The sequence below is a fragment of the Rutidosis leptorrhynchoides genome, chromosome 4 (genome assembly GCF_046630445.1).
Source record: "Rutidosis leptorrhynchoides isolate AG116_Rl617_1_P2 chromosome 4, CSIRO_AGI_Rlap_v1, whole genome shotgun sequence".
In the NCBI taxonomy this organism is placed as follows: domain Eukaryota; kingdom Viridiplantae; phylum Streptophyta; class Magnoliopsida; order Asterales; family Asteraceae; genus Rutidosis; species Rutidosis leptorrhynchoides.
The window spans coordinates 118,642,615-118,651,095 of NC_092336.1; positions in this window are offsets into that span (position 1 = coordinate 118,642,615).

An 8,481-nucleotide genomic window follows, 5' to 3' on the forward strand; every position below is an offset into this window, starting at 1 on the left:
GAACTAATATTGAATATAAGGAGATTTAGGGATTTTTGTTGATTGGAGAAGATGAAGAAGATTGAATTTAGGGAAAATGATACTAAAATGACAAAAATACTCGCATGTACGATGTACATAAGGTCACTTAATGGAGCCCAAATAATGCTCGTTAGAGTCTGGGACCAACAGCGAAACATGTAAAAAGTTAGGATCATGTATGTAAAGAAAACTTTAAGTTCATCTGTTAAATTTTGAACAAAATTTAGGGACCAATCGCGTAATTTTGTCAAATAAATAAATAAATAAAATCATACATTTAGGAACATAGTAGTTGGTCATCATGTTATTAGAAATTTTCATATATTGGCAGTTAAAATGTCATCGATTTATACATCTACTTTACTTTTTTAAATTTTCCTAATGACGATTTGTAGGGTTGTCGTTAAAAAAGTAAGACATGCATCTCTTATTAGTACAGTTGGAATAACTATCCACTTTCTAGAAATGACTAGCATCAACTAACCACACGTACCAACATTTTTTGAATAAATTAAATCTTAATGACAACCTTTAGGGTTGTCATTAGAATTTCCCTAACATATATATATATATATATATATATATATATATATATATATATATATATATATATATATATATATATTATCTTACTACTATATAAGAAGAAGTTTTTTTCTATCCCTTGCTTCCTCTATTGACACGTGGCAACCTTTAAATGGTTGAACTATAAACCGGGTCGGGTCACCAGTTTGTTTGTTTCGATGGACTAAATCGTAAGTAGTACTCCTTGTATTTTTCTACTGCAGCCCAGCTACCTGATATGTGTTGACTTCTCATTTGACCTCCCACTCTCCACCTTATCCACCTTTCTATTAATCCATCACTTGACTTGAATGTTTTTATTCTGTATTTTAAAAATTAAAAATTAAATTACAGAAGATAAAATGTCAAAGGGAAAGGTATTCATGTCCACCAATATACCTGGCAAACCAAACCCAAAGTGTTGAATTTGGGTCGAATGGGTCTTGCATATGGGTCAAACGGGTCAAGTTGTAGTTTCCAGTTTTTGAGATTCACATCCCTAAAAATTGGTCCAATGAGTTTTTTTTTTAACATATTGGGTCTTAGAAAAAAAAATAAGAAATGGGTCGATCGGGTTCAAATCCACCAAGTCCAACGAATAGAGACGGGTCCAACGGGTCTTGTATATGGGTCCAACGGGCCGAGCTATAAAATTTTGAATTTTAGTCGTACGATGTAATTATTCAAAATAAAATATAAAATAATAAGATAATAAAAATATAAAATAAAAAAATGATAAAAAGAATGTAAAACTAAAATTTTATTGAATAAAATGGTTCTCAACCCGACCCGACCCGTTGGGTCTTGACCCACTCAGACCCAACCCAACCCGGGTCCCGACCCAACCCGTTTGACCCATTTAAATTCTGACCCGTTTCGACCCATGACCCATTTCAACCCAAACCCATTTGGGTCTCGACCTAACCCGACCCAACCCGACCCGTTTGCCAGGCATATCCACCATGTTACCTTGCTAGCTGACACGCGACTTCCATCCATTGACGGTCCATCTTTATTATCCATTTATACTCTTATCCCCTCAGTTTACTACCACACTTTAGGGTATTTTGTTTTGACATTAAGTATTTACTACAGAATATATGTTTTCTCTAATTTCCTTTATGGTTTCCATTTTTTCAGGTTTACTATCTCAATTTAAAGGTATGATGTTTCTTTAGTATGTTTCCTTTGTGTAATTTATGTTATGTGATTTGTGCAGATATCAGGAGCTTTTTGCGTTCTGCTTTTCATCACTTAAACTTACAAAGCGTTAATTATTTTTTCTTTCTTTCTAGAGCTTTCATTTATCTATTTACGTGACATTCGGTTTTAAATCTAATTCAGATGTTTATATGGTTATTTCAGCTTTTGATCTGGGTTTTCTTTTATTCGATTGTCTGGCTCTCTTTGGAGGTACTATTATCATTTATTATGCAGTGATGCAACAAAAAATATAAAAAGAAGTTTGTTTCATGTCTGTTTAAGACTATGAAGGAACAATGGATAAAAATCGTGACAAAAAAAAATATTTGTCGCTTGGAGAAATGAGAAATTCACGGCCAGCTTTTAGAGATTTTGAAGCTTATAGAAACACTTGGTAACAGATCATCGATAACGATGAGTAGCCTGAAGTTTGAGATTTGAAGTTAGAAGAACTAAGAAAAACTGATTCTTCATTTTGGTTTTGTTGTTTATTAGGAGGTAGTTTGTACCACCTTTCTTTTTGTTATTAAGTTGTTTACGTGTTTTAGTTGTTTACTCAAGATATGGGAGCCAAAGCTCTTTGTTTGTTGTTGCTATTCAAGAGAAACATGTTAACTGTATTATCAAATCTATTGATTGAATTTGAGAAGGCAATCAGATTTAAATTTGAAATTCTGAAAAGCAATTAGTGGACAAATTTAAATGGTTTGACTGAATTGTGAATGGAATCCATATTTGATATTTGGTTTAAAAGATTTGTACATTATTAAGATAGACTAATCAGTAACTAATGTATGACCCAAGCATGGCACTGTTGCAAACTATGTTCAAAATTACGGAGTATAAGCATGTCGTTGTATGTTATGTCAAGTATTATTACCATACATTTGCGTGTACATCCTGAAAGGGCTAATTCCGGAGTATATCATATCTCCTAAGAAACTTACACACCATTGCTCTATGTCTATAGTTTAGTGTCTGTCTCATCTTTCCTATATATAAAAGCACAATTATTTTACTGCGAACTTGATCGGTGTCGAAGGGCCGGTCAAAAATAGCATAATTACTCTACTTTAGATAGGGTAAGCAGGATTTGTTCCACGGAAAATAGTGGTTAATAACAAGCAATTTCAGGATTGGTTTGTTTGTTTAACTAAAAACTGTTCAAATTAATCAAGTAGAATAAAGCTTAAAGACTTAAACTAAAGCGCAATTGAGAAGATTGAAATGTAAACAATGAGATTAAAAGCCTTTATCATTTCACAATCCCAATCTAGCATGCATTCATTCAAACAAGTATTATGTTTACCAAGTATTGATCAAATCTCATAGACAAGACTTCTTAAGTTCATCAATTCTACTAACTTGGGATTGAACTATGCAACCTAGACAATATGTCTTTATCCTTAATATAATTAACACTAAGTTGGATCAAGAACACAAAGTTAAATCACAATAATTCAACTTGCAATAACAAAAGCATAGAACTTGCATTGATCAATAATTGATTGGTTTACAATATCATAATCTAAAAGACATAAGTATTAAAACATCATAAACCACATAAACTTGAATGAAATAATACATGTTTAATTGTTCATGGAAAGGATAAAGATAAGAAAACTAGCCAAGCATGGTGGTGGTGATGATCATGGTTGTTTCTTGAAGTTGCATGATGAACACCCTTGAATCCTTGATTGATGATGATTTGTGATGTGTTTTGGTGTGTTTTTGGCTCTCAAAACTGATGGAAAAGGTGAAAATTCGTAGCCTAGGGTTTACCATATATAGGGATGAAGTACGGTGTTCCCCAAGCATGAAATCCCTCAAATCCGGCTCCAAATTCTATCCAAAAATGCGTCCACCCGCAAATTGCACCCAACGGCCGTAATTTGCGGCCAGCCGCCAAAACCGGGCACCAAAATGCACCAGTTCTTGACCCGACCGGGATTTTTGGGTGCTTCCAGCCGCCATTTGTGCCCCCCAGCTGCAATTTGCGGCTGAGCTTCCTTTTTCGTGATTTTTTCTCGTTCAATCCATGTTTTCGCGTTTTCGTCTCGAATCGTTTCCCATTATGAAAACCTTATAAAATAACTTTTTAAACCTCAAATACACACGTAAAATTCATCTCTTAATATCAAACACGATCGACATTTATGAACCGATCAACTCCCCCACACTTATCATTGTTTGTCCTCAAACAATCTCCAACTCAAATCTTCAACTCGAATCTTTAACAAATGATAAATCTTCAAAAACATGTATAGAACCGCAAAGCCTTGAACTCGCTATGAAACATAAATTCCTCCGACATGGCTCCCACTTGAAATTAACCAACTATAACTTCCCAAATTGAATCATGATTATAATAACATCTTGTCTCGAACAAATACTTCATAACAAAAGTGTAATAGAACCTCGAACTTTTGTAATCTTCAAATGAACCAAAAGTCAAGTGGAAACCATCCGCATACGAACTAGAAAAAAGAACCATGTACCGTCAATTCCATTTTTTTGTTTTAAAGGTTGGTGCGCCAGAGTGTCCGAAGACACCCTTTTGGTTATCCCGGTGTTTTAGGATCACGACACTCATCTCATGTCCTAACAACTCCTCCGGTGACTCTCGGAGTAGGGTGGACAATCGACGAAGGGTCGTGGAATTTAAGTCACACGTGACTTATAATGAGATAATTTTTTTTTATGGTTTTAGCTCCATCGGGCTCTAGTTTAGCGGTATTATACGCCCCAACAAGGCTCACGTGTAGGAATATTTATCCAGCCCCTAAACTGGTTGTTTTCGGATTTGGCCCCATCGAGCTCTAGTTTTGTGGATTTAGCCCCAAGCAAGGCTCTCATTTATGAATATTTATCCAGCCCCTAAACTGGCTGTTTTGTAGTAAACTGTGGGTAAAGCTAGTGTCATCCACAGCTAATCCTGGTTTTAGATAGCGACACAGAACAAGTTCAAGCACTAGCATTTGTTCCCGGTATCGAAACAAGATGCGAATTAACAGGAAATGACATTTTGTACTTTTTCAATTCGTCAATTCATGGGGAAAAAGATGCACTAAAAGTGCTTTTGAAACATGAGTCGGAAGACTTTACTTCCTCATATGGATGGACTTGAAACATCCGACAGGTATAAAACACCTTGGTGAAACACAACTAAGAAGACTTTACTTCTTAACTAAAAAAAAAAAAAAAAAAAAAAATATTTGTTCACTTTAAGTGCTTTAGATAACAATCAACTTTGTCTTAATACCCATTAACACACATGCCACTCACTTATTCTTTCAACAATGCCACACTTTGGTCGCTATGAAATTATGATTAAAAATTTTGTTCAATCGCAATAATCATAATATATTACTCATTTTAAGCTTCAAACCAAAGTAATGTATCGCAAAAAATTTTAATTTCCCTCTCCCCCACACTTACATCATGCTACGCCCTCGTACGCATGTTTAAGAGTATTACAATACTTATGTGAAAAGAAAAGGAAAATTTTAACATATTACCGAGATACTCGCACGTTCACCATTCAAAAGTAACCATTGCACACCACTTTGATTCATCGTCATGAGTCCCATTCAATTACATTCATCCTTCCATTAGAACTAATAAAAAGAAAAATAAAAAGAAAGTGTAAAAACCTAACTAGCCACTTCCGTAGGACTCACGATTGCACTTAGTGTGTGCAACAAGCCTTTAAACCACCCGATTCCTCGGGTGGACGAGTTTTCTCTTGTGAGGGCTTGCAGTGAACATACCCACAAAGTTCATTTAACTAATAATAAATAAAAATAAAATAGAAATAAAGTAAAAATAAAATAAAGAAGACTTACAAACTCTACACATAGTTTGTGCAGTTTTATTTTCGAGTCGTGCACATGACTCTTTCGCCACTTCAGCTAATTCCAAGACTGTAGAAGATTCCCCCTTCTCTCACCGTGTGAGAACCTTCACTACCACTAACTTTCCTCAACTTAGACTCCAACCACACATCATTCTCCTTAGCCACATGCATTAACTCAAACAATTTATCTTTTTCTTTAGGAGACAAGTTACACACGAGACGGTTGGTTAAGCTTTCATCCCCTCTACTCCTAGCATCATGGACCCGTCTATGTAATTTTCTCATGGAACGATCAATCACCGGGTCATCCACATACTCCTTACACTCGCTATCATGCGTCAAAGAACTATGTGGCGGGTTTTCACTATCTCCCCCACACTTAGGCCTTTCAAGATACTCTAAATTGGAAGACACCTCATAATCAACTTGAGAATTCACCTTTTCATTCTTATTCACTTTGATCTTGTGACCTCCAAACTGCTCAATGAGTTTTTCTACAGTTTCCCCAATTATTTTGACTATACCTTTCCATCAGATTCTTCAGACTTTTCAAATGTATCAACAGACACATTCTCAACACACATATTCTCCATTTTGTTATCACTAGATACATGCTTATTTGATTTTCTCATGGATGGTGGTCGGTAAGGCTCAATCGTCTTTGGGGTTACCAAATGTTCATCCTTTTCACATTTAGAAACTTTTTCATCTACCCCAACAAATGTGGATACTGCCATCATGGGTTCTTTCATCGGTAATGAACAAGTGGTGCTAATAGATGAACTCAACTTGGTTTCAATAACTTGACTCAAATTTTTCATCTCGCACTCAAGATTTTGTATCGACACTTGTTGAATCATCAAAATTTCCGCATTAGTTCTTATTTGAGATTCCATGAATTCACTCGTCATACCCTCTTCACTAAATTTCCTTACATCCTCTTTCTCTTTCACATCCGGTGCATACTTTTGAACCTGTTCATGGTTAGTATCCAACAAAAAACAATCCTGGATATCCGGTGTATGTAATGAATTAAAAATATTAATCCGTGATCTCTTATTACCAAAAGAAATGTCCATAACCCCAGTTCTACAATTGATAAGAGCATCAATTGTGGCCAAAAATGGACGACCAAGAATGATCGTCGGTTGGGTATCCCTAAAGGTGGTCTCTGTGTCCATAACTATAAAATCTACCGGGTAATAAAAGTCTTCCACTTTCACAATCACATTTTCCAACATACCCCTTGGAGTTCTCATTGACCGACCCGCAAGTTGGACGAGAATATCAGTATGTTTTAAAGTTCCCAACTCGTATCGGTCAATAAGGCTCGATGGAAGTATGTTAATACTAGCCCCTAAGTCCAACAAAGCCTTTTTAATATTAACATTTCCCACCGTAACCGAAATTAAAGGCGTCCTCGGGTCCTTAAACTTAGGTGGAAGTGAACCCGAAATTACAGCACTCACTTTTTCAGTTAATTTTATCTTTTTGGACAATGATACGTTGAGTTTACGCTTTTGAACACACAAATATTTTAAAAACTTAGCATATGCAGGTGTTTGTTTGATTGCATCAATAAGTGGAATATTTATTTTTACTTGTTTAAATGTTTCCCACATATCATCCATTTTTGGTCCCTTTTTCCCATAAGAGAATTGGTTTGGGGACTCCAAAGCCTCGGAGAATGGAATGGTATTAGTTTCCATGTACGGTCCCCCAAACTTTTCAACTACCGGTTTTTCAACATTTAACCCAACCCCATTACCATCTTTAACATCACTTTTATCGTTTTCAACAATGTCATCATCGTCATCAAAAACAATAGAAGACTTACCTGAACCACGCTTAGTCTTTAATTTCTCGATTGTCTCGACTTGGTTGTTATAAGTCTTTCCACTTCGCAAAGTACCTACCATGTTTACACCATGACCTTTACCATTTTCTTTGTGATTTGGATTTAAAACCATGTAACTTGGAATGGTGCCCGGTGCACGTGTTGCTTTGTCTTCCGCGACATTAGCAATCTCTTTCGCCAATGCCCCAATGGATTTATTTTGTGACTCAACCACCTTTCTCATTTCTGTAATGAATGCATCGATCTTAATTTCCGAACTTGAAGGTTGATTCGGTGGTGGGTTACTTTGAGTAGTGTTTTGGGTTTGATAGTTTTGATTGTGGTTTTGATTTTGGTATTGGTTATTGCTTGGGTATTGATTTTGGTATTGATTTGGCGCATTTAATATGTTGTTGTTATTCCAACTGAATTTTTGATGATTCCTCCACCCTGAGTTGTGGGTGTTAGAATATGGATCATACTTCCACCCTTGGACCTCATTCACTTGCTCTTCCATACCTGATGATATCCTCCTTTTGCAACCGTTTACATGATGGGATGGATCTCCACAATTTGAGCACACGTCTTGAACCTGCACAAAATTAACACTACCACCCTGGTTCGGGTTGTTAAACATGGGAAGCAACATCTTTATCTCATCTAATTCCTTTTCTAAATTTCTAGACGACCCTCCCGAAGTGTACACTTGGTTAACTTGGGAAGAATTGTGAGTTTTCCGTTCAACCGAAGCTTGGGTTTTTGAACCCTTTCTCAATTGCTCGAAAATGCCCACTCATCCTCACTACTTCGAGTCATAAACACACCACCACTAGCCGCTAATAGGAATTGTCTATTTTGTGAATCAAGACCATCATAAAAAAAACTTTGACAAGTTCCCATTTATGTATTTCATGGTGGGGACAAGATCTAAGTAATTCCTTCAGACGTTCGTATGCTTCATGAAAAAGTTCACCTGACAATTGCCTAAAAGATTTAATTT